Source organism: Hypanus sabinus, chromosome 5 (genome assembly GCF_030144855.1).
Source record: "Hypanus sabinus isolate sHypSab1 chromosome 5, sHypSab1.hap1, whole genome shotgun sequence".
In the NCBI taxonomy this organism is placed as follows: domain Eukaryota; kingdom Metazoa; phylum Chordata; class Chondrichthyes; order Myliobatiformes; family Dasyatidae; genus Hypanus; species Hypanus sabinus.
Window position 1 is genome coordinate 89,998,619 of NC_082710.1, and position 24,840 is coordinate 90,023,458.

Here is a 24,840-nt window from a genome sequence, read left to right on the forward strand (position 1 = left end):
ACAGGTGAATTGATCATAGGGAACAAAGACATGGCAGACCAATTGAATAACTACTTTGGTTCTGTCTTCACTAAGGAGGACATAAATAATCTTCTGGAAATAGTAAGGGACCGAGGGTCTAGTGAGATGGAGGAACTGAGGGAAATATATGTTAGTAGGGAAGTGGTGTTAGGTAAATTGAAGGGATTAAAGGCAGATAAATCCCCAGGGCCAGATGGTCTGCATCCCAGAGTGCTTAAGGAAGTAGCCCAAGAAATAGTGGATGCATTAGTGATAATTTTCCAAAACTCCTTAGATACTGGATTAGTTCCTGAGGATTGGAGGGTGGCTAGTTTAATCCCACTTTTTAAAAAAGAAGGGAGAGAGAAAATGGGGAATTATAGACCGGTTAGTCTGACATCGGTGGTGGGGAAAATGCTAGAGTCGGTTATCAAAGATGTGATAATAGCACATTTGGAAAGAGGTGAAATCATCAGACAAAGTCAGCATGGATTTGTGAAAGGAAAATCATGTCTGACGAATCTTATAGAATTTTTTGAAGATGTAACTAGTAGAGTGGATAGGGGAGAACCAGTGGATATGGTATATTTAGATTTTCAAAAGGCTTTTGACAAGGTCCCACACAGGAGATTAGTGTGCAAACTTAAAGCACACGGTATTGGGGGTATGGTATTGATGTGGTTAGAGAATTGGTTGGCAGACAGGAAGCAAAGAGTGGGAGTAAACGGGACCTTTTCAGAATGGCAGGCAGTGACTAGTGGGGTACCGCAAGGCTCAGTGCTGGGACCCCAGTTGTTTACAATATATATTAATGATTTAGATGAAGGAATTAAATGCAGCATCTCCAAGTTTGTGGATGACACGAAGCTGGGCAGCAGTGTTAGCTGTGAGGAGGATGCTAAGAGGATGCCAGGTGACTTGGATAGGTTTGGTGAGTGGGTAAATTCATGGCAGATGCAATTTAATGTGGATAAATGTGAGGTTATCCACTTTGCTTGCAAGAACAGGAAAACAGATTATTATCTGAACAGTGGCTAATTAGGAAAAGGGGAGATGCAACGAGACCTGGGTGTCATTGTACACCAGTCATTGAAGGAGGGCATGCAGGTACAGCAGGCAGTGAAAAAGGCAAATGGTATGTTGGCATTCATAGCAAAAGGATTTGAGTACAGGAGCAGGGAGGTTCTACTGCAGTTGTACAAGGCTTTGGTGAGACTGCACCTAGAATATTGTGTGCAGTTTTGGTCCCCTAATCTGAGGAAAGACATTCTTGCCTTAGAGGGAGTACAGAGAAGGTTCACCAGATTGATTCCTGGGATGGCAGGACTTTCATATGAAGAAAGACTGGATCGACTAGGCTTATACTCACTTGAATTTAGAAGATTGAGGGGGGATCTTATTGAAACGTATAAAATTCTAAAGGGATTGGACAGGCTAGATGCAGGAAGATTGTTTCCGATGTTGGGGAACTCCAGAACGAGGGGTCACAGTTTAAGGATAAAGGCGAAGAGAGTGGTGAGTCTGTGGAATTCTCTGCCACAGGAAACAGTTGAGGTTCATTGGCTATATTTAAGAGGAAGTTAGATATGGCCCTTGTGGCTAAAGGGATCAGGGGTATGGAGAGAAAGCAGGTACAGGGTTCTGAGTTGGATGATCAGCTATGATCATACTGAATGGTGGTGCAGGCTCGAAGGGCCAAACGGACTACTCCTGCACCTATTTTCTATGTTTCTATGTTTCTACAGGGGTGGGGGGGGGGTGGGTGGTGAAGCTACAAGCTGGAAAGGTGATTGGCAAATTCGATACAGAGCTGGAGAAGGGAAAGGATCATGGGAAAGGAAGCTTAGGGAGAAAGAAAGGGGGAGGGGAGGGAGATGAACAGGAAAAGACTGATGGGCAGAGAGAGAGAAAAAAAGGGGGGAAATAAATCAGGGATGGGGTATGAAGGGAAGGAGAGGCATTAACGGAAATTAGAGAAGTCACTGTTCATTCCATCAGGTTGGAAGCTACCCAAACAGTATATAAGGTGTTGTTCCTCCAACCTGAGTATGGCTTCATTTTGACAGTAGAGGTGGCCATGGATAAACATAGCAAAATGGGAATGGGACCTGGAATTAAAATGTGTGGCCACTGGGAGATCCCACTTTCTGTGGTGGAGAGAAAGTAGGTGGATTTTTTTTTTCCTCTCTGCCCATCACTCCTGGCCTGTTCTCCATCTTCCCCATTCTTTCTCCCTAGGCTTCCTATCCCATGATCCTTTCCCTTCTCCAGCTCTATATCCCTTTTGCCAATCACCTTTCCAGCTCTTAGCTTTATCCCTCCCACTCTGGTCTTCTCCTATCATTTTGGATTTCCCCCTTCCCCATCCTACTTTCAAATCTCTTACTATCTTTTCTTTCAGTTAGTCCTGACAAAGGGTCTTGGCCCGAAACGTCGACAGTGCTTCTTCCTATAGATGCTGCCTGGCCTGCTGTGTTCCACCAGCATTTTGTGCGTGTTACATAAACATAGTGCTCTTTTTCCTTTTTGTGCTCTGTCCCTGGAGTGGTACTATTAAGCTAGAACGTGCTAATGAACACAAGACTGTCACCAAGCAAAACATGACTAACCCTCACAGAGAGATCTCTCTGTTGATCATACTTAACACCCAGTTCCATCGTCCATTCAACTAGAATTTACATTGTAGAATACCTTTGAAGGAAGATATTGCCAAAGGGGTTTAGTTGAAGATAAGTTTGTCTGAAAGAGCTTTTATTTTCTCTCAAGTCTCTCAGCAAATTTCCATTTAATGGAGGGCTATGTAAATTAATGCTTTGACTTGGCTTTGTAGCCAAGTGTATGGATGATACAAAGCTCGGTGGATGTGCAGGTAGTGTTGGGGAAGCTGAGTCTGCAGAAGGACTTCGACAGGTTAGAAGAAAGGGCGAAGAAGTGGCAGGTGGAATATGGTGTAGGGAAGTGTATGGTCATGCACTTTGGTCGAAGAAATAAGGGAGCAAACTGTTTTCTAAATAGGGAGAAAATTTTAAAAATCAGAGGTGCAAATGGACTTGGGAGTCCTTGTGCAGAATTCCCTAAAGGAGTTGGTGATAAGGAAGGAAAATTCAATGTTACCATTCTTTTCAAGAGGGCTAGAATATAATAACAAGGGTGTAATGCTGAGGCGTTATAAGGGATTGTTCAGACTGCACTTGTGAGCAGTTTTGGGCTCTTTATCTAAGAAAGAATGTGCTGGCATTAGAGAGGGTCCAGAGGAGGTTCACGAGAATGATCCCAGGAATGAAAGGGTTCACATTTGAGGAACATTTGATGTCTCTGGGCCTATACTTGCTGGAGCTTAAAAGAATGTGGGGGGGATCTCATTGAAACCCATCAAGTATTGAAAGGCCTAAATAGAGTGAATGTGAAGATGATTTTTCCTATAGTGGTGGAGTCTAGGACAAGAGGGTACAGCCTCACAATGGGAGTATGCCCCTTTAGAACAGACTTGAGGAGCAATTCCTTCAGACAGAGGGTGCTAAACTACTGGAATTCATTGTCACAAAAGGCTGTGAGACCAAATCATTGGGTATATTTAAAGTGAAGTTTTGTAGATTCTTGGTTACAAATGTTGTAGGCAGAAGTCAGGAGAATGGTGTTGAGAGGGATAATAAGTCAACCATGGTGAAACGGCAGAGCAGACTCCATGGGCCAAATGACCTAATGCTCTTCCTATGTTGTATAGACTAAGCAGGGAGGGCATTAAAGAGGCCTTGACGATCATTTTTCAATCCACCATTCCCATCTCTTCCAGTTATAGGACTGATGTTGCCACATTGGAAATTTATTAACTTTGTACATCCTTTATAAATGTTGAAAAGAATGGACAGAATAATTACAGAATACTTAACTGAACTCAACTTCAAAGTCAATGTTGAGTTTTCTGGCAAAAGCACGAAGACCAGTTGGGATAGCTACACTCAACTTCACTCGCCCCATCAGTCAACTGTTCCCATAACATATTGACTCACTTTCAATGATTCTTCAACTCATGATCTCAATATTTATTGCTTTTTTTTTGTATTTGCATAGTTAGTTGTCTTTTGCACATTGGTTCTTTGTCCATCCTGTTGGATGCATCTTTCATTAATTCTATTGTGTTTCCTGTGATTTCTGAATATGCCTGCAAGAAAGTGGATTTCAATGTTGTACATGTTGAACTATACACTTCGATAATGAATTTATTTTGAATGTTGAAATGTACTTTAAAAAAAATTTACTTTGAATTTTGAAGTATGTGTATGCAGAGGTGCAATGAATCAGTCACCTTCAGAGACCTCTTCAAAAGGCAATGGCTCAAGAAAGCCGCATCCTTCATGAAGGATCCTCACCATCCAGGACATCACTAGCATCAGGAAGGAATTACGCTAATGTGAAGACGCACGCTCAACATTTTGAAAACAACTTCTCCTCTGCGGATTTCTCAATGGTCCATAAACCCATGAACTCCTCACTATTTTTACTCTCTTTTTGCACTATTTACTTTTTTAAAAATGTGTTCTTATTTAGCTAATTGTTATTTTTGCATGCACTGCATTGCTGACACAAAACAACAAATTTTATGACATATATCAATTTTAATAAACCTGATTCCGATTCTGATTCTGAAATACTTAACTGCAGCAGCATTGAAGTCACATATCATCAGAGAGAAAACATTCACAAAGATTAAACGTAAATTACACAAGAAGTGTAATATTAGAATATGAAAAAGTTCATTGTAGTTCAAAGGTGCCTAAGCTGTGGTACTAAGAGAGTGTTTAGAGTTGTGAGTTCAGTCAAGAACAGAATAATTGAAGGGAAGTAGTTGTTCTTGAAACTGGTGGTATAGGACTTCAGGCTTCTATACCTCCTACCTGATGATACCTGTGGGAAGATCGGATTTCCTGGATGACAGGATTCTTTGATGATAGATCCTGCCTTCTCATCAATACTTTTGATAGTGGGGAGACAGGTACCTTTGATGTATTGGGATGAGCTCATTACTTTCTCCAACCTCTTCCATTCAGACTGCAATAGATCCTGACAAATCAGTCACAACTTGGTGGCACAGTAGCAGAGCAATTGATGCAACGCTATTACAGCATCGACGACCCAGGTTCAATTCCTGCCGCTGTCTGTAAGGGGATGTTCTCCTAAGGGGTTTGCCTATTGGTGGGTCCTCAGCTGGCTGTAGAGACTGATCTGAGATCCACATATTCTGTGGACAAGGGTAGGTGGGTCTCCTGGATGTTCAATCTCTCCTTTCACAGCTGCCCCTTGTTCTCTGAGGTACAGAGGAGGTCGCTCTCCTGTAGCACAGCTCCCTCATGAGCAGATTTCCTCCAGGTATATCTAGGAGTGCAGTGTCTTCCCAGTTTTCAGAGGTAATGTTGAATATCTTCAGGCCGATTTTGACGTCATCTTTGAAGTATTTGCTTTGCCCACCAGAGGCTCACTGGCCTTCCTTCATCGGGGAGTAAAGTATCTGTTTGGGGAGATGTGCACTAAGCATCTGAATGTAATGGCCTATCCTATCCACTGGAGTTAGTATTGCTTTATCAAGGTGGAGATGGTACTCATGTTGGCCTCCTCCAGTGCGCTGGTGGTAGTGCACCTGTCCTTCCAGCTGATCCTCAAAATCTTTCATAAAGTTCTTTGAATATATTGTTCCAGGGCATTCAGGTGCCATTTGATAGATTTGACAAAGGCATCTGGTACAGCAGGCCGCCGAACTGTTTGGCGTATACTATCAAGGCACAGCTGCCCTGACAAGTATTTCTGAACGCTGAGGCATGATGACTTGTCAGCCACAGTATCCAGCAATAGTGACGTCGAATTAGAACCCATCACTGTCAAAACAGGATTCGTTCAGGGCTGCATCATTGCACCCGCCCCATTTGCCATCTTCATTGCTGCCACCTTTCCAGTGCATAAGGGCCCTGGGTATTATTTTCAAAATAAAAAAAGACACAGATCTGATATCAGCCAGGACACAACCAGCCATTCATTCAACCCTTCATAAAAATCGATGATATTTCCCTTGAAAGTGTAGATCACTTTCACTAACTTGGCAGTGTTCTCCCCTCAAAAGCAGACATCGACTCAGAGATCAACCAGTACCTGAGTAATGTTAGTGGTGCCTGTGCAAGATTAAGGAAAGGAGTCTTTGAAGTCTGTGATCTACATATCTGAACAAAGCTTTTGGTCTATAGAGAAATCTTTCTTTTTGCCTCACTGTATGGAATTGAATCATGGACCACCTGCAACAGACACTTGAAAGGTCTGGAATAGGACTTCTGTACCCATGTGTGAGCTCCTATATATGTTATAAAATACAAGTCTAAATTTCTGGCAATGAAGAAAGATTAGATAGGCCAGGGAAATATAACTGAAGAGTATAAAATTATGAGATTCTGGGAAGGAATGAACAGAAAGACAATTTCCCTTCAGAGAGAGGTGAAAAACAAGAGGACGCGGATACAAAGCAGCTTAAAGAAAGAGTAGGCCATCGGTGGGGAAGATTCTCTTTTTCCAGAGGGGTTGTTAAAATTTGGTGCACACTGCCTGAAAGAATAATGCCTTCACAAAACTTAAAAAGCATCTGAAAGCTTATGGTGTGACCGGCAGAATGACAACCAAGGCAAGCTGAAGTTGCGTAGGTCTTTCCAGCCAGTAAGAATGCAATGAGACAAATGGCCTCCTTCCAGCTTCATCTTCTTCTTCAGCCTAAGTGGGGCGTAGGACACCACCAACAGCTGACTAGAGTCCTCTGTCCTGGGCCAAAATTTTATTGGACTTGTGGCTTCCACTTTCACCACACAACTTCACACGTCTTCAAGGCAACGACCCTTCTTCTCCTGGGGTGAAGTCTGTTGCTGTTTCTCGAGCTCTGGGATTTTATGGAATGGGAACTCTAGCCCCCTGCCCAACCTTCCTCGCTTCACAGGTGGGCTTGAGTGTCCTTGGTGGAGTTATGACCTCTTTCTTTGTCGTAAATACTCTGTGTCTCTTTGATTCTGATCCACCAATGTGGATGACTCTTAACTGATTGGTTGCCTGCCAGACAACTGTGTTAAAGGACAGGATGAAGAATGAATGCCAATACCGCCAGCAACACCCACCACACCTCCTGAACAAAAGTTTCTCGAGGCATACAACATGGAAACAGGCCCGTTGATCCAGCTCAGCCCAGTGAGCTTGTCCTATCTGCCCATGTTTCACGTATCATTCTATAGCTCTGCAAAACACTCCTCATCCATATGCTAATTTTTTTTAAAAATGAATTTTGCTGTGACTTAAACCAGCACCATATTGATAAATCAACAGATTAAAAAGTTCTACTGAGGAGTTTAACTAATCATATAACACTGAGAAACCTTGAGGTACTGTGTTGCCAAATCAAAATATTTTAATTATCTTTTAATAATCTCTCAAGGGCATACACATGGAATCCATTATTTAGAATGTTAATATTCTGTCAAGCTCACTAAGTAATACATTGTATCACAATACATATAGAGAGGGATTGAACTAAGATACAATGGGTCTGCAACAAAAAGAAATTGATTTGGAAAATCCTGATATTTTATATAATTCTCTCTCAAAGGATTATGGTGTTTCCAGTAGCTGCATTCCAATCACTTGGACTGTTGTGTTCATGTTGCCTCATAATAAGAAGGATGTGGAAGCTTTAGAGAGGTTGCAGAGGAGATTTACCAGGGTGCTGCCTGGATTAGAGAGGTTGCAGAGGAGATTTACCAGGGTGCTGCCTGGATAGGTTCAAGGGTAAGTTGAGCAAGTCAGGGCTTTTCTCTTTGGAGGGAAGGAGGATGAGATGTGAGTCAATAGAGGTTTATAAGATGATAAGAGTCAGTCAGTGCCCTTTTCCCAAGGCTGAAATGGCGAATGTGAGAGGGTGTAATTTTCAAGTGATCAGAGGAAAATCTAGGGAGTTTTCAGAGGTAGTGTTTTCACACAGGGAGTGGTTAATGCATGCTAGCGGTAGAGGTGGTAGAGGCAGGTACATTAGAAACTTCTAGGAGACTCTTAGATAGGCACATGGATGACAGAAAAATGGAGAGTTATGTGGGAGGGAAGGATTAGATTGATCTTACAGTAGGTTAAAATGTGGGCAAAACTTTGTGGGCCAAAGGTCCTGTGCTGGGCTGTCCTGTTTTATGTTTGTAAGCAGATTTATCACAGGACTTTGGCATTGTGGCTAAGTTACTGGATCAGCATGCAGAATTCTGAGCCACTGTGTTTCAAATCTATTGAGATAGCTGGAGGAATTAAATTCAAGTTGTTCAGTAAACCTTGAACTTAGAGCAAAACTATTCCTGGTAATAGTAGCTATTAATTTGTCTTTAAAAAAAAACTATCAGGTTCACTGATGTCCTACAGGGGAGAAAATCTGTCATCCTTATTCGCTCTGGTTTACCTACGAGTCCAGTCCCACAAAAGTAGTTAATTCGCAACTCAGGAACAATTGTGAATATACACAATGATAGTGACATCCATGTCCCATGAACTGGTTCTCCTCTAGACCTTCCTGTTGAATTTATTTCCATCTTCCATTTATGTTATTGCACTCCAGCCATTGGACAATGAGTTGTGATTTGGAGTGCACATGGGTTAAGGGTGGAAGATGAAACATTTATGGAGAACTTCTTCACTCAGAGCTGTGGAGAGGGTGTGGAATGATCTGCTGGCAGAAGTGGTGGACGAGAGTTTGATTACAACATTTAAGAGAATTTTGGATAACTACTTGGTTGGGAGGGTAATGTGGGCTAACATCCAGATGCACATCGATGGGACGAGGCAGAATAATAGTGTGGCATGGACTCAATGGGCCAAAAGCCTGTTTCTGTGCTGTAAGGCTCTGTGACCCCTTACTTAAAGGTAAATTCATTAATGATCTAGAACACATGTTCTGTGGGGAAACCTCATCCTGGCAAGAAATGGAAAGTTACAAATAAGCAGGTCTCTTTGAATTCTGAAATATCTCTTAACATCTCTGTTTTGGACCATTTTGAACTTCCTTTCAAGTCATACATTTCTGATGAACGGCAGTCCTCTCTAACATCTCCTGAAAGACTTAATGCTTTACCTGTTTACTTTCCCTATTAAAGGAAAACTTACTCTACATTCAAATGCTCACCATTTCAATTAAATTAGAACTAAGTTGGCATTGTAGTGGTTTCAGAGTTAGGGAGGCACCATAGTATATTGGTCACAGTGGCCTAGTGGTCACAGTAGCCTAGTGGTCACAGTAGTGAACTGGTCACAGTAGCGTAGTGGTCACAGTAGTGTAGTGGTCACAGTAGCCTAGTGGTCACAGCAGTGTAGTGGTCACAGAAGCATATAGGTCACAGTAAACTAGTGGTCACAGTAGCATAGTGGTCACAGTAGTGTAGTGGTCACAGTAGCATATAGGTCACAGAAAACTAGTGGACACAGTAGCATAGTGGTCACAGTAGCCTAGTGGTCACAGTAGTATACTGGTCACAGCAGCGTAGTGGTCACAGTAGCGCAGTGGTCACAGTAGCGCAGTGGTCACTGTAGCGTAGTGTTCATAGTAGCATAGTAGTCACAATAGCGTAGTGGTCACTGGAGCGTAATGGTTACAGTAGTGTAGTGGTCACAGTAGTGCAGTGGTCACAGTAGCGTAGTGGGTACAGTAGAGTTGTGATAACAGTATCATAGTGGGCACAGTAGTGTACTTGTCACGGTAGTATAGTGGTCACCATAGCGTAGTGGTAACAGTAGCATAGTGGTTACAGTTACATAGTCAGCACGGTAGTGTATTGGTCACAGTAACGTAGTGGTCACAGTAGCCTAGTTGTCACAGTAGTATAGTGGTCACCATAGCATAGTGGTCACCATAGCATAGTGGTCACAGTAGTGTAGTGGTTACAGTAGCCTAGTGGTCACAGTGGCCTAGTGGTCACAGTGGCCTAGTGGTCACAGTAGCCTAGTGGTCACAGTAGTGAACTGGTCACAGTACCGTAGTGGTCACAGTAGTGTAGTGGTCACAGTAGCCTAGTGGTCACAGCAGTGTAGTGGTCACAGAAGCATATAGGTCACAGTAGACTAGTGGTCACAGTAGCATAGTGGTCACAGTAGCCTAGTGGTCACAGTAGTGTAGTGGTCACAGTAGCATATAGGTCACAGTAGACTAGTGGTCACAGTAGCATAGTGGTCACAGTAGTATACTGGTCACAGTAGCACAGTGGTCACTGTAGCGTAGTGGTCACAGTAGAGTAGTGGTCCCTGGAGCGTAATGGTTACAGCAGTGTAGTAGTCACAGTAGTACAGTGGTCACAGCAGCGTAGTGGGCACAGTAGTATTGTGTTCACAGTATCATAGTGGCCACAGTAGTGTACTTGTCACGGTAGTATAGTGGTCACTGTAGCGTAGTGGTCACAGTAGCCAAGTGGTCACAGTAGCGTAGTGGTCAGAGTAGTCCACTGGTCACAGTAGCGTAGTCGGCACTGTAGTGTACTTGTCACAGTAACGTAGTGGTCACGTTAGCGTAGTGGTCACATTAGCGTAGTGGTCACAGCAGCGTAGTGGGCACGGTAGTGTACTGGTCACAGTAACGTAGTGCTCACAGTAGCGTAGTGGTCACAGTTGCGTAGTCGGCACGGTAGTGTACTGGTAACAGTAACGTAGTGGTTACAATAGACATGTTGTCACAGTAGTTTAGTGGTCACAGTATCATAGTGGTCACAGTAGCATAGTGGTCACCGTAGTCTAGTGGTCACTGTAGCGTACTGGTCACTGTAACATAGTGGTCACAGTAGCATAGTGGTCACCGTAGCCTAGTGGTCACTGTAGCGTACTGGTCACTGTAGCGTACTGGTCACTGTAGCGTAGTGGTCACCATAGCGTAGTGGTCCCTGGAGCGTAATGGTCACAGTAGTGTACTGGTCACAGAAACGTAGCGGTCACAGAGGCGTAGCGGTCACAGTAGTGTAGCGGTCACAGTAGCGCAGTGGTCACAGTAGCCTAGTGGTCACAGTAGAGTAGTGGTCCCTGGAGCGTAATGGTTACAGTAGTGTAGTAGACACAGTAGTACAGTGGTCACAGTAGCGTACTGGGCACAGTAGTATTGTGTTCACAGTATCATAGTGGCCACAGTAGTGTACTTGTCACGGTAGTATAGTGGTCACTGTAGCGTAGTGGTCACAGTAGCCAAGTGGTCACATTAGCGTAGTGGTCAGAGTAGTCCACTGGTCACAGTAGCGTAGTCGGCACTGTAGTGTACTTGTCACAGTAACGTAGTGGTCACGTTAGCGTAGTGGTCACAGCAGCGTACTGGTCAACGTAGCGTAGTGTTCATAGTAGCATAGTGGTCACCATAGCGTAGTGGTCCCTGGAGCGTAATGGTTACAGTAGTGTAGTGGTCACAGTAGTATAGTGGTCACCATAGCGTAGTGGTAACAGTAGCGTAGTGGTCACAGTAACGTAGTGGTCACAGTAGCCTAGTTGTCACAGTAGTATAGTGGTCACCATAGCATAGTGGTCACAGTAGCGTAGTGGGCACGGTAGTGTACTGGTCATAGTAATGTAGTGCTCACAGTAGCGTAGTGGTCACAGTTGCGTAGTCGGCACGGTAGTGTACTGGTAACAGTAACGTAGTGGTTACAATAGCATAGTGGGCACTGCAGTGTACTGGTCACTGTAATTTAGTGGTCACAGTCACATAGTGGTCACCGTATCGTAGTGATCACAGTAGCCTAGTGGTCACAGTAGCCTAGTGGTCACAGTAGCCTAGTGGTCACAGTCGCATAGTTTTCACCGTATCGTAGTGATCACAGTAGCGTAGTGGTCACAGTAGCGTACTGGTCACAGTAGTGCAGTGGTCACAGTAGTGTTGTGGTCACAGTATCATAGTAGGCACTGTAGTGTACTGGTCACAGTACCATAGTGGTCACAGTAGCCTAGTGGTCACCATTGTGTAGTGGTCACTGGAGCATAATGGTTACAGTAGCGTAGTGGTCACAGTAGCCTCGTGGTCACAGTAGTGTAGTGGTCACAGTAGCATAATGGTCACCATTGTGTAGTGGTCACTGGAGCATAATGGTTACAGTAGTGCAGTGGTCACAGTAGCGTAGTGGCAGTGTATTGTACTGGTCACAGTAACGAAGAGGTCACAGTAGTGTACTGGTCACAGTTTCATAGTGGGCACCGTAGTGTAGTGGTCACTGGAGTTAATGGTTACAAGGTCAGGGTGGATTCATCACTTTAAGGCGCTTTCTGTAATGTTTACACTTTCTCCCCTTGACAATGTGGGATTTTTCCAGGAGTTCTGGTTTCCTCCCACATTTCAAAGCTATACAGTTAGGTGTAGTAAGTTTTGGGCAAGCTATTTTGGCACTGGCAGGTAGCAACTTGCAGGCTGCCACTGGTACAACCTTTGCGCATTTGATTTCATGCAATGTAATGCATTTCACTGTATGTTTTCACTGTTTCTACTTGTCTTTGACAAATTAAGCTAACCTTTATTTCTGCATAATCACTGCCCAGGAGCACTGTGGAAGTATCTTCATGAGGACCATTGCCCTTCAAGCCAATGGCTCACCCTAGCTTTTCAAGGAAGCTTTTAGCAAAAATAACCATGATCCATCGGAATTTCAACATAGTCTTTTGAATGTATATTGTTTCAGGCTTCCAACACGAGGTCTCTTTGTGGGTCTTTTATAAATTGGCTATGGTTTTATCAACATGACAGATTTCTCTTAGTGAAAATACCAATAACCAGGGAGGGCGAAATTAATATGCCACTAAATGGCGACTCCTTGGCTTGCGTCTTCAGAAACAGCTTTATTTCTATCTTTGATATCTTTTTTTTTCCTTTTCAGAAGACCCTGACCTGGAGCTTACACTGAGTTTGGTTCTTTGCAGGAATGGGACACATTCTCAGGGCCTCTCGGCCAGCTGCTTTTTGATATCCCAAGTACGCAGGGTTCTGGATTTTCATGGCTCTGGAGACAAACTAATTTGAGGCTGGTGCCCCTGACTGAGGCATTGTGGGAGAACATGGAACATCGGGAGCAGCAAGTTAGCTGCTGGGGATAATGTGTCTGGACAGCTGCACCGTTCTGGGCTTTCTGGGCTCTCTGGGCACAAAGCTCGGGAAAAGTAACACAACAGACTTATAATATTGTAAATCAGCGAGTTGTTTGTTATGTCTCCCCTCTGTCTGCTAAATAGGGACTCCTCTTTTTCCCTATTAGGAAGAGAGAGCCTGTGATATGTCGAATACCGAGTGAACAAGTATTCTTTGGGGTACTTCAAGTCTGTGTCTTTACTGATGCATGCTTGAGTACTCAGTGGAGGGTGCAGATGCCTTTTTGCTGGTGGGGGTGGGGGTCGTCGCTTTGCTGCTGCTTGTGCATGCGTGGGGGAGCTGGGGGAAATTTGGGATTCTAACATTTAACTGTCATTCATTCTTTGGGCCACTCCTCTACTATCGTGAATGTTTGCAAAGAAAAAGAATTTCGGGATGTATATTGTATACATTGCTCTGACATTAAATGTACCTATTGAAACCAGTGCATTTACACCCAATAACCACTTCATTAAGGTCTCCTTTGTATTTTCATAATCTTCTGCTGCTGTAGACCATCCATTTCAAGTTTTGACATGTTGTGCATTCAGAAATGTTGTTCGCATGCCATTGTTTTAATGTGTGGTCATTTCAGGGTCCTGCTGCCTCCTTGTCAGCTTGAAACTGTCAGTCTGGCCATCCTCCTCTGATCCCTCTCATGAACAAAGTGCATTAGCCCACAGAACTGCAGCTCACTGGATTTAGTTTTGCATCATTCTCTGTAATTTCTAGATGCTGTTGTGTGTGAAAATCCCAGGAAATCAGCAGTTTCTTTGATCATTCCATGCACACTTTTATGCATTGTGTTGCTGCCACATGACTGACTGATCAGACATTTACAAGCAGGATTACAGGTGTACCTAATAAAGTGGCCACTGAGTGCAGATTGAAAGCAAATTATAAACAAGAGAAAATCTGCAGATGCTGGAAATTCAAGCAACACGCACAAAATGTTGGAGGAACTCAGCAGGCCAGGCAGTATCTATGGAAAAGAGCACAAGAAAGTTGGCCTGAAATGTTGACTGTACTTGTTTTCATAGATGCTGCCTGTCCTGCTGAGTTCCTCCAGCATTTTGTGTTGGTCAAAAACAAATGATAGAAGGATTTGGGGGAGGAGAGGTGCACATGACCTGTGAGATGTTGGAGTCAAAGACTTTTGTCACATTTGAGGAGTATTAAATTAAATCTCTGTTACCTGCAGGCTTACAAGCCAACAAATCAGATGGGAGGAGTTAGAGGACACTCCATCAGCTGACTATAGGCCAAATTTCTTCCTTTTTCTCAGGATAAATATTTGACTTAATATTATATTATGGGCTTTGGTAAACGTCAATGATGATTAACCAGGAAAACCATTTTCAAATAAGACTCAGCATCATTGAGTACTGAATCTATCTCATTTCACTAAAGAGAGCACAGCTAGTGACTGGTTACATATTTGTTCAGTTAAAAATGTTATCATTTTTTTCTTCATCTGCATTGCTAATTAATAGGGCCCTTGTGCACCAAGAGGAGGTTTGAAGATCAATTGGGATTAGTGCACAGCATATTCATTCTCATTAACAAAGTGACAGATTGGATGGAATTCCTTCTTCCAGACTTAATTAAGTATTCTAAAATTGCCTGACTCCATTTGCAATCAGCATGTTTGCAGGCTAATTATCCTTATAAATAATCTGCCTTTGTTTCAAAGGCTCTGGGCTCTACATTTCTGACGAGTAATTCATGAGGGGGTGTTGGGAGATGAGTCACCTGGTTCATATTGCCTCCCTCTATCAACACTTGGTTCTCGTCCTCTGGTGGGCAAGATGCTGAAGTACTTTTTAATAACTTGCAGGGAGTGTTTGCAATCAACTGTTCCCAAGCAATTTCAAGTTTCCTGGTATTTTTTTATTTGCCTGAGTATTTCTAGTTTCCTTTGCTGGACAGGTCCATTTTTAAATTTTATTTCATTTAGAGATAGGGCACAGTAACAGAACTTTGTAGCCAATGAGCCCATGTCGCATAATTACTCCTATGTGATCAATTAATCTACTAACCCACACATCTTCAGAATGTAGAAAGAAACCAGAGCACCCGGAGGAAACCCACATGGTCACTGGGAGAATGTACAAACTCCTTACAGACAGCGGCGGGAATTGAACCTGTGTCACTGGTCATGTAATAGGGTTACACTAACTACTACACCACTGCGAGCAAGACAATGGGTCTGAAGTTTGCAGGACAAGAAGAGAAGCTAATTGAGCCTCTCCTGTTCAGAGAGTCACTACAGAGTTCCCTTTAGGAAAGGCATCTGAATAGATGCATCCAGTTAATTATAGCACACTGCCAGCTCCCAAGGTCATTAGCAGTTAATTGTAATTGCTTGTAAATTTCTAGCTCTTGGCTTTGGGATGAATCTGTGTTGGAGAGCGATAAAAAGGGAGTGGCAAACTGTGCATCCCTTCCTTCTCCCATCCCCATCCCTTCTCCCTCTTCAGTTAAGTGTTGAAATAGGACAGGTAGACAAATATCCCATAACATTGTTGGTTATGAATACTAGACTATCACAACCAGTAAAAAATATAGACCATCACAGCACAGTACAGGCCCTTCGGCCCTCAATATTGTGCGGACCTTTTAACCTACTCTGAGATCAAGCTAATCATTCTCTCCTACATTCCCTCCATTTTTCTATCATCCATGTGCCTATCTAAGAGTTTCTTAAATGCCCCTAATGTAACTGCCTCTACCACCAGGCACCACCTTTTGTGTCTTACATCCTCCTTATAATTTTTCCAATCAGCTTAAAAAATATGCCGCTGAGTATGAACCATTTCCACTCCAGGAAAAGGAGTTCGACTGTCCACTTGACCCATGCCTCTGATTGTCTTGTACGTGACTATCAAGTCACCTCTCATCCTCCTTCTCTCCAAAGAGAAAAGCCCTAGCTCGCTCAGTCCATCCTCATGGGATGCGCTCTATAATCCAGGTAAATCTCCTCTTCACTCCCTCGAAAGCTTCCACATCCATGTTGCATGCATTGTGGATGTTGGGAGGTGTTAGATCAACCCAGATTTCAATCTGCCCAATCAGGTCCACCTCTGCATACAGAATCTTTTCTTTATTTAGAGATGCTGTGATGAACAGGCTCTTCCAGTCCAACCAGCAACCATCTATTTTACACGAGTCTGATGTTTTGGCCAACACTGAATCGTGGCTGAAGGCTGGATGTAGTTGGGAGCTGAATTTCCAAGGTTACACGTTGCATTGGAGGGATAGAAAGGTAGGCAGAGGGGGTGGTGTGGATCAATTGGTAAAGAATGGCATCAAATCAGTGGAAAGATGTGACAGAGGATCAGAAGATGTTGAATCCTTGTGGGTTGAGTTTAGAAAATGCAATGGTAAAAGGACGCTGATGGCAGTTATATACAGGCCTTCGAACAATGGCTGGGAGGTGGACCACAGAGGGACAGTGTTATGATAGTCATGGGAGATTTTAACATGCAGGTTGTTTAGGAAAATCAGGTTGAAGATGGATCTCAAGAGAGTGAGTTTGCTGAATGCCTATGAGGTTGCTTTTTAGAGCAGTTTGTCGCTGAGCCTACTAGGGGATCGGCTGCACTGGATTGGGTATTAGGTAATGAACCAGAGGCGATTAGGGAGCTTAGGGTAAAAGAACGCTTAGCAACGAGTGATCAACTTGAAATTTGATGGGGAGAAAGTGAAGTAGCAGTATTTCAGTGGAGTAAGGGAAATTACAGTGGTATGAGAGAGGAGTTGCTCAAAGTAAGTTAGAAGGAGCCATTGGCAGGGATGTCTACAGAGCAGCAATGGTGTGTGTTTCTGAGAAAAATGAGGAAGGTGCAGGACATGTGTATTCCAAAAGTGAAGAAATACTCAAATGATAAGATAGTACAGCCATGGCTGACAAGGGAGGTCAAAGCTGTTGTAAAAACAAAAGAGAGGGCACACAACAACGCATAGATTAGTGGGAAGACAGGATTGGGACGTTTTAAAAACCTACAGAGAGCAACCAAGAATCATTAGAAGGGAAAAGATGAAATATGAAAGCAAGCTAGCAAATAATATCAAAGTAGATAGTAAAAGCTTTTTCAAGTACATAAAAAATAAAAGAGAGATGACAGTGGATATAGGACCTCTAGGAAATAAGGAAAAATAATAATGGTGGACAATAAGATGGCAAATTAACTAACTGAGTATTTTGGATCAGTCTTCACTGTGGAAGACACTAGCAGTGTACCAGATGTTGAAAGGTGTGAGGGAAGAGAAGTGAGTGCAGTTACTATTACAGGGGAGAAGGTGCTCAAAAAGCTGAAAGACCTCAAGGTACATAAGTCACCGAAACCAAATGAACTGCACCCTGGGGTTCTGAAACAGATAATGTTAGAAATTGTGGTAGTATTAGAAATGATCTTTCAAAAACCATTGGACTCTGGCATGGTGCCAGAGGACTGGAAAATTACAAATATCACTTCACTCTTTAAGAAAGGAGGAAGGCAGCAGAAAGGAAATTATAGACCAGTTAACCTGATCTCAGTGGTTGGAAAGATGTTAGAGTTAATTGTTAACGGACGAGGTGATGTGTACTTAGTGACACAGCACAAGATAGGATAAAATCTGCATGGTTTCCTTCAGGGAAAATCCTGCCTGGTGAACCTGGTGGAATTCTTTGAGCAGATGGATGTTGTATATTTGTGCTTTCAGAAGGCCTTTGACAAGGTGCCACACATGAGGCTGTTTACCAAGTTAAGAGCCCATGATATTTCAGGGAAGTTACTAACGTGGTTAGAGCATTGGCTTATTGGTAGGAGGCAGTGAATAGGAATAAAAGGCTCCCTGTCTAGTTGGCCGCCAGTGGCTAGTGGTGTTCTGCAAGGGTCGCTGTTAGGACTGCTCCGTCTATGCTGTGTATCAATGATTTAGATGATGGAATAGATGGCTTTGTTGCCAAATTTACAGATGATACAAAGATTGGTGGAGGGGCAGGTAGTGTTGAGGAAACAGGTAGGATGCAGAAAGACTTAAACAGATTAGGAGAATGGGCAAGAGAGTGGAAAATGAAATACAGTATTAGAAAATGCATTGTCATGCACTTTGGCAGTATTAATAAATGTGCAGATTATTTTCTAAATGAGGAGAAAATCCAAAAATCTGAGATGCAAAGGGACTTGGGAGTCCTTGTGTGGAACACCCTAAAGGTAAGCTTGCAGGTTGAGTCAGTTGTGAAGAAGACAATTGCGATGTTATCATTCATTTCAAAAGGTCTGGAATACGAGAGCAAGGATGTGATGTTAAGGCTTTATAAGACATTAGTGAGGCCTCACCTTTAGTATTAACAACAGTTTTGGGCCCCTCATCTTAGAAGATATATACTGGTTGATGCACCATCAATAACTCACACTGAGACGTAAGGCGAGATATCGGCTTTTATTGACTGGAAGAAGGAACCAGGAGTGAGTGTCTATCATACAATGTCTTGGAGACTGAGGCCGAGCGTCAGGCTGCAGATCTCCTTTATACAGGGGCCTGTGGGAGGAGCCACAGGAGCAGTCAGCAGGGGCGTGTCCCAACAGGCACATAGTTCACCACACTGGTATTGGAGACAGTCCAGAGGAGGTTCACAAGGATGATTCTAAGAATGAAAGAGTTATCATATGAAGAATGTTTGATGGCTCTGGGTCTGTACTCAATGGAATTTAGAAGGATGAAGGGAGATGTCATTGAAGCCTTTTGAATGTTGAAAGGACTTAACAGAGTAGATGTGGGAAGGACGTTTCCCATGGTGGGACAGTCTAGGACAAGAGGGCACAGCCTTAGGATAGAGAGACATCCATTCAAAACAGAGATGCTGAGAAATTTCTTTAGCCAAAGGGTTGTGAATTTTTGGAATTTCTTGCCACGTGCAGCTGTGGCACCAGGTTGTTGGGCATAATTAGGGCAGAGATTGAAAGAATTTTGAGTGGACACAACATCAAAAGTTACGGGGTGAAGGCCGGGAACTGGGGTTGAGGAGGAGAGAAAAAGGATCAGCTGTGATTAAATGGTGGAGCAGACTCGATGGGCCAACTGGCCTACTTCTGCTCCTAAGAAGTGAATTTATATTCGAAGTATGTATACCATGCACAACTTTGAGATTCATCTTCTTATCAGCTGCCACAAAACAAAGAGCACAGTAGAATTCACATTTGCAGAGCCAGCTCAGCGCCGGCGCGAGTGAAGTCCGTCCCAGTATCCAATGGCTGCAGAGCCAGTTCAGCGCTGGCGCGAGTGAAGTCCGTCCCAGTATCCAATGGCTGCAGAGCCAGTTCAGCGCTGGCACGAGTGAAGTCCGTCCCAGTATCCAATGGCTGCAGAGCCAGTTCAGCGCTGGCGCGAGTGAAGTCCGTCCCAGTATCCAATGGCTGCAGAGCCAGTTCAGCGCTGGCGCGAGTGAAGTCCGTCCCAGTATCCAATGGCTGCAGAGCCAGCTCAGCGCTGGCGCGAGTGAAGTCCGTCCCAGTATCCAATGGCTGCAGAGCCAGTTCAGCGCTGATGCGAGTGACACCAGTCTAGTTGCCAATGACTGAAAGGCAACAACTAATCCCAAACTTGGCGGCGTGAGCCCAAAACTCCTGTACCAGCCGCACAATGGTAGCTGCATGAAGAGGGGATGACAGGTCAAATACAGGCAGATGAGATGGGCTAGGTGAAAGATCTTGGTTGCTACAGAGAAGTGAGCTGAACTCCAGCTTGTCGTCTGCTCTCAACCTCGACACCTTAATCTTTCTAATCTGGCTCAGCACTTAAATTGGCTAAAAACTGGATCGTTATCATTCTCAGGCCACAACAGCAAAGCCTGCTACAGCTATTCCCGAGTGTCTAGTTCACCGAATTCTGCACAAAACATCAAAAACTACAGGCTGCAGGTTACAGTGATTGTAGTCCCGAGAAAGTACATTCAGTAGAATAGTTGGTAGTTTTGTGAGCCGCCCGCAAAACATCACCGTGTGTTACTGTGCAGCTTGGATTGGTGTCCCCTATATAGTGCACATTCACCAATATCAGGTCACTGCCCAACAATAAAAGCCAGCAGTGGCTCAGTACAGTGGTAAAGAGCTTTGACCAGCAGCCATTTGATGTTTGGGATTGATTAGCAAGAGCATATTAAAGGAAGGCAGGGGCAAGCACAGCAGCCATCATCTGAGTGGACAGAGTCAGGGTGGTGATCCTGAGGCTTTAGCTCTTCAGTCAGAGAAAGCAAAGGAAAGAAAAGATCAAGTTTTTTCATTCTCTTCTTTATGTCTGTTCAGCTAGGACAGTAGGGATGACAGGCAGGATAATGGTATGCTCCTCTGGCGGGATGTGGGAAGGTGGGCTACAAACCAGGCTAAAGAGTTGGAGCTGGAACTGGATGAAATTTAGATCACTGGGGAGGCTGGAGGGGCGATGGATAGGACATATAGAGAGGCAGTTACACCTAAGGTGCAGGACACAGGAAACTGGGTGACAGTCAGGAAGAGGAAAGGGGTTAAGAAGCCAGTGCAGAGTACCCCTGAGGGCAACTCCCTCAGCAAAAGGTATATCACTTTGAATATTGTCGAGGTGGTGGGGGGTGGGGTGGGGAAGTGATCTAACAGAGTAAAGCCACAGCTGTCTGGCACTGAATTTGCCTCAGTGACTCAGAGGGGAAGTGGGGAGAAGAGGCACGCTGCTGTGATAGGGAGTTTATTAGCTAGGGGAACAGACAGGAGATATTCTATGGGTGACAACAAGATTCCCAGATGGTATGTTGCCTCATAGGTGCCAGAGTCTGGGAAATCTCAGATCGATTCCTCAGCATTTTTAAGTGGGAGAGTGAGCAGCCGGAAGTCACAGTCCATGTAGGTACCAATGACATGGGTGGGATGAATGACGAGGTTCTGCACAGGAATTTCAGGGAGTTAGGTGCTAAGTTAAAGGGCAGGATCTCCAGGGTTGTTGAGAGAAATGATTCTTAAGGAGTCCATTTAGAATGTGCTGACACAGAAAGAACGTGCAAAGCAACTTGCAGGGCAACGTATAAACCAATTTGCAAAATCAGGATGAAACAATAGCTTGCTGATTAAAGAAGCGATACGGGTAACGGGAAGACATGCTTAACGGTTGAACAATAACGGTGTTAATGCGCTGAGGCTGATAAGTGGGCCAAAGGGTAATCACATTTGTAATTTTGTAATGAGATTAAGGAAGAATGTCTGCACCTCACATGGGTGCAACTCACAAAGTCGTAAACAAGTAGGGTATAAAAAACTGTGCAAAGTGTAATTCGGCACTCAATCTAGCAGGAGCTGGTTGGGTCCGACTCTGCAGACTCGAAAAATAAAGTTTACCGTTCTGCAAATTGCTAAGACTCAGTGTGTTTCTGACAGTTGTGATCTCAGGATTGCTACCAGTGCCATGTGCTAATCAGGGTCAGAACTAGGAGATCATACAGTTTAATACCTGGCTAAGGGGTTGGTACAGGAGGGAGGGCATAAGAGTTTTGGATCATTGGGCTCTCTTCCAGGGAATGTGAGATCTGTACAGAAGGAATGGTTTGCACCTGATCTGGAGGGGAACTAATACCCTAGCGGGATGGTTTGTTAATACTGAATGGAGAGGTTTAAACTAGAATTGTAGGGGGATGAGAACCAGAGTGCCAGAACAGATAGAGGAGAGATTGTGGAGGCATATGTTGATAAGACCTCAGAGAAAGTCAGGAATTAGAAGGTTGAGCATGGTGTGACTAGAGTCCTGAGCTGCATATATTTCAAGAAGTATCGTAAGAAAGGTGGATAATAGTGCAGAAGATGAGGGAGCTGGTTTACAAACAGAGGCAATATGTAGTGAGGTTTTTGTCAGGGCAAAATTGCAATCAACAGGATGAGTTGCAATGTAAAAGGCAGACAAAATTGAAAAGGGTGAATACAGAACTAAAGATGTTATATTTGAATGCACACTGTATATGAAATAAAGTAGATGAGTTTGCAGCACGGTTACAGATTGGCAGGTATGATGTTGTAGGGATCACCGAATCATGGCTGAAAGATGACTACAGCAGGGAGCTTAATGTCCAAGGATGCACATTGTATTGAAAGGACAGGCAGGAAGGCAGAAGGAGCTCTGTTCATAAAAATCAAATCAATAGAAAGAGATGACATAGGGTGGGAAGGTGTTGAATTGTTTTGGGTAGAGCTAAGGAACTGCAAGGGTAAAAAGACACTGATGAGAGTTGTGTACAGATCCTGCAAACAGTAGTAAGGATGTTGCCTACAAATAACAACGGGAGATAGAAAATGCATGCCAAAAGGGCAATGTTAAAATAGGTTGTCGCTGGATTCTGGGAGGAGGAGTTTCTAGAATGGTCATGAGATGGTTTTTTAGAGCAGCTCATGGTTGAGTAGACTGGGGTATCAGATATTCTGGATTGGGTGTTGAGCAATGAACTAGAACTGGTTAGAGAACTTAAGGTGAAAGAAACCAGACGGACAAGTGATCAAAATGTGATCAGATTCACACTGAAATTTGAGAAGGAGAAGCTAAAGTCATATGTATCAGTATTACAGTGAAGCAAAGGGAATTACAGAAACATGAGAGAGGAGCTGGCCAGAATTGATTGGAAAAGAACACTGGCAGAGATGATGGTAGAACAGCAATTGCTGGAGTTTCTGGAAACAATTCAGAAAGTAAAGGATACATACACCCCAAAGAGGAAAAGGTATTCTAAAGGCAAGATGATGCAACAGTGGCTAACAAGAGAAGTCAAAGCCAACGTAAACACCAAAGCAAGGACATATAATAGAGCAAAAATTATTGGGAAGTGAGAGGATTGGAAACCTTTTAAATGCCAAAAGAAGGCAACTGAGAAAGTCATTAAGAAGCTAAAGATGGAACACAAAAATAAGCTAGCCAATAATATTAAAGAGGATACCAGAAGTTTCTTCATATATATAAAGTGGAAAAGAAAGGCAAGAATAGATATCGGGCCATTGAAAGATGATGCTGGAGAAGTAGCAATGAGGGATGAGGAAATGGTGGATGACACAAACAGTATGGTGGAAGTTCCAGGTGTCAGGGTCATGAAGTGTGTGAAGTTACTATAACTAGAGAGAAGTTTCTTGGGAAACTGAAAGGTCTGGACCAGATAGTATACACCTCAGAGTCCTCAAAGACTGGCTGAAGTGATCATGGAGACAATAGTAATTAGATTTTAAGAATAACTAGATTCTGGAATAGTTCTGGAAGACTGGGAAATTGTAAATATCACTCTACTCTTCAAGAAGGGAGAGGGATAGAAGAAAGGAAACTGACCTCAGTGGTTGGGAAGATGTTGGAATCGATTATTAATGATGAGGTCTCAGGGTACTTGGAGGCACAAGATAAAATAGGCCTTAGTCAGCATGGTTTCCTCAAGGGAAAATCTTGCCTAACAAATCTGTTGGAATTCTTTCAACAAATATCAAGCAGGATAGACAAAGGATAATTGGTAGACATTGTGTATTTGGTTTTCCAGAAGGCCTTTTACAAAGTGCCACAAATGAGGCAGCTTAACAAGCTAAGAGCCCATGGTTCTACAGGAAAGATTCTAGCATGGATAAAACAGGGGTTGGTTGACAAGAGGCAAAGAGTAGGAATAAAGGGAGCCTTTTCTGGCTGGCTGCTGGTAAATAGTGGTGTTCCACAGAACTATTGGGACTATGTTGGATCTGATTTGGGACTGATTCTTTTTACATTATATGTCAATGATTTGGATAATGTAATTGATAGCTTTGTTGCAAAGTTTGCAGATGATATGAAGATAGGTTGAGGGCAGGTAGTTTTGAGGAAGTAGAGAGGCAATAGGAGAACTTAATTTAGCAGAATGGGCAAAGAAATGGCAGATGGAATACAGCATTGGGAAGTGTATGGTCATAAACTTTGGTAGAAGAAATGAAGCCATTGACTATTTTCTAAAAGGAGAGAAAAAAACCAAAAACTGAGGTACAAAGGGACTTGGAAATCCTTGTGCAAGATTCCCTAAATGTGAATTTGTGGGTTGAGTCTGTGATGATGAGGAAGGCAAATGTGATGTTAGCACTCATTTCAAGAGGACTGATATATAAAAGCAAGGATGTACTGTTGAGACTTTATAAAGCACTGGAGAGGCCTCACTTGGAGTATTGTGTGCAGTTTTGTGTCCCTTGCCTTAGAAAGGATGTGCTGAAACTGGAGAGTATTCACAAAAATGATTCCAAGATTTAATGGCTTGTCATATGAAGAGTATTTGATGGCTCTGTGCTTGTATTCACTGGAATGTGAGGTGACCTCATTGAAACCTGTCAAATGGTGAAGGATCTTGAAGGAGTGGATGTGGAGATCATATTTCCTGTGGTGGTAGAGTCTAAGACCAGAGAACACCGCCTCTTTTCAAACAGAGATGTGGAAGAATTTCTTTACCCAGAGACAATTCTTTGCCACAGGCAGCTGTGGAGACCAAGTCTGTTTGTATATTTAAGGAAGAGGTTCATATTCTTCATTGGCCAGGGCATGAAGGGAAATGAGAAGGCAATAGATTGGGGCTGAGAACAAAATTGAATCAGCCATAATGAAATAGTGGAGCAGACTCGATGGGCCAAATGGCCTGATTCTGCTCCTATATTTAATGGTCTTATGGTCTTACAAATAGTATTTTTTATTCAACTATTTAATGCTCTGCATTTAAATTCTCC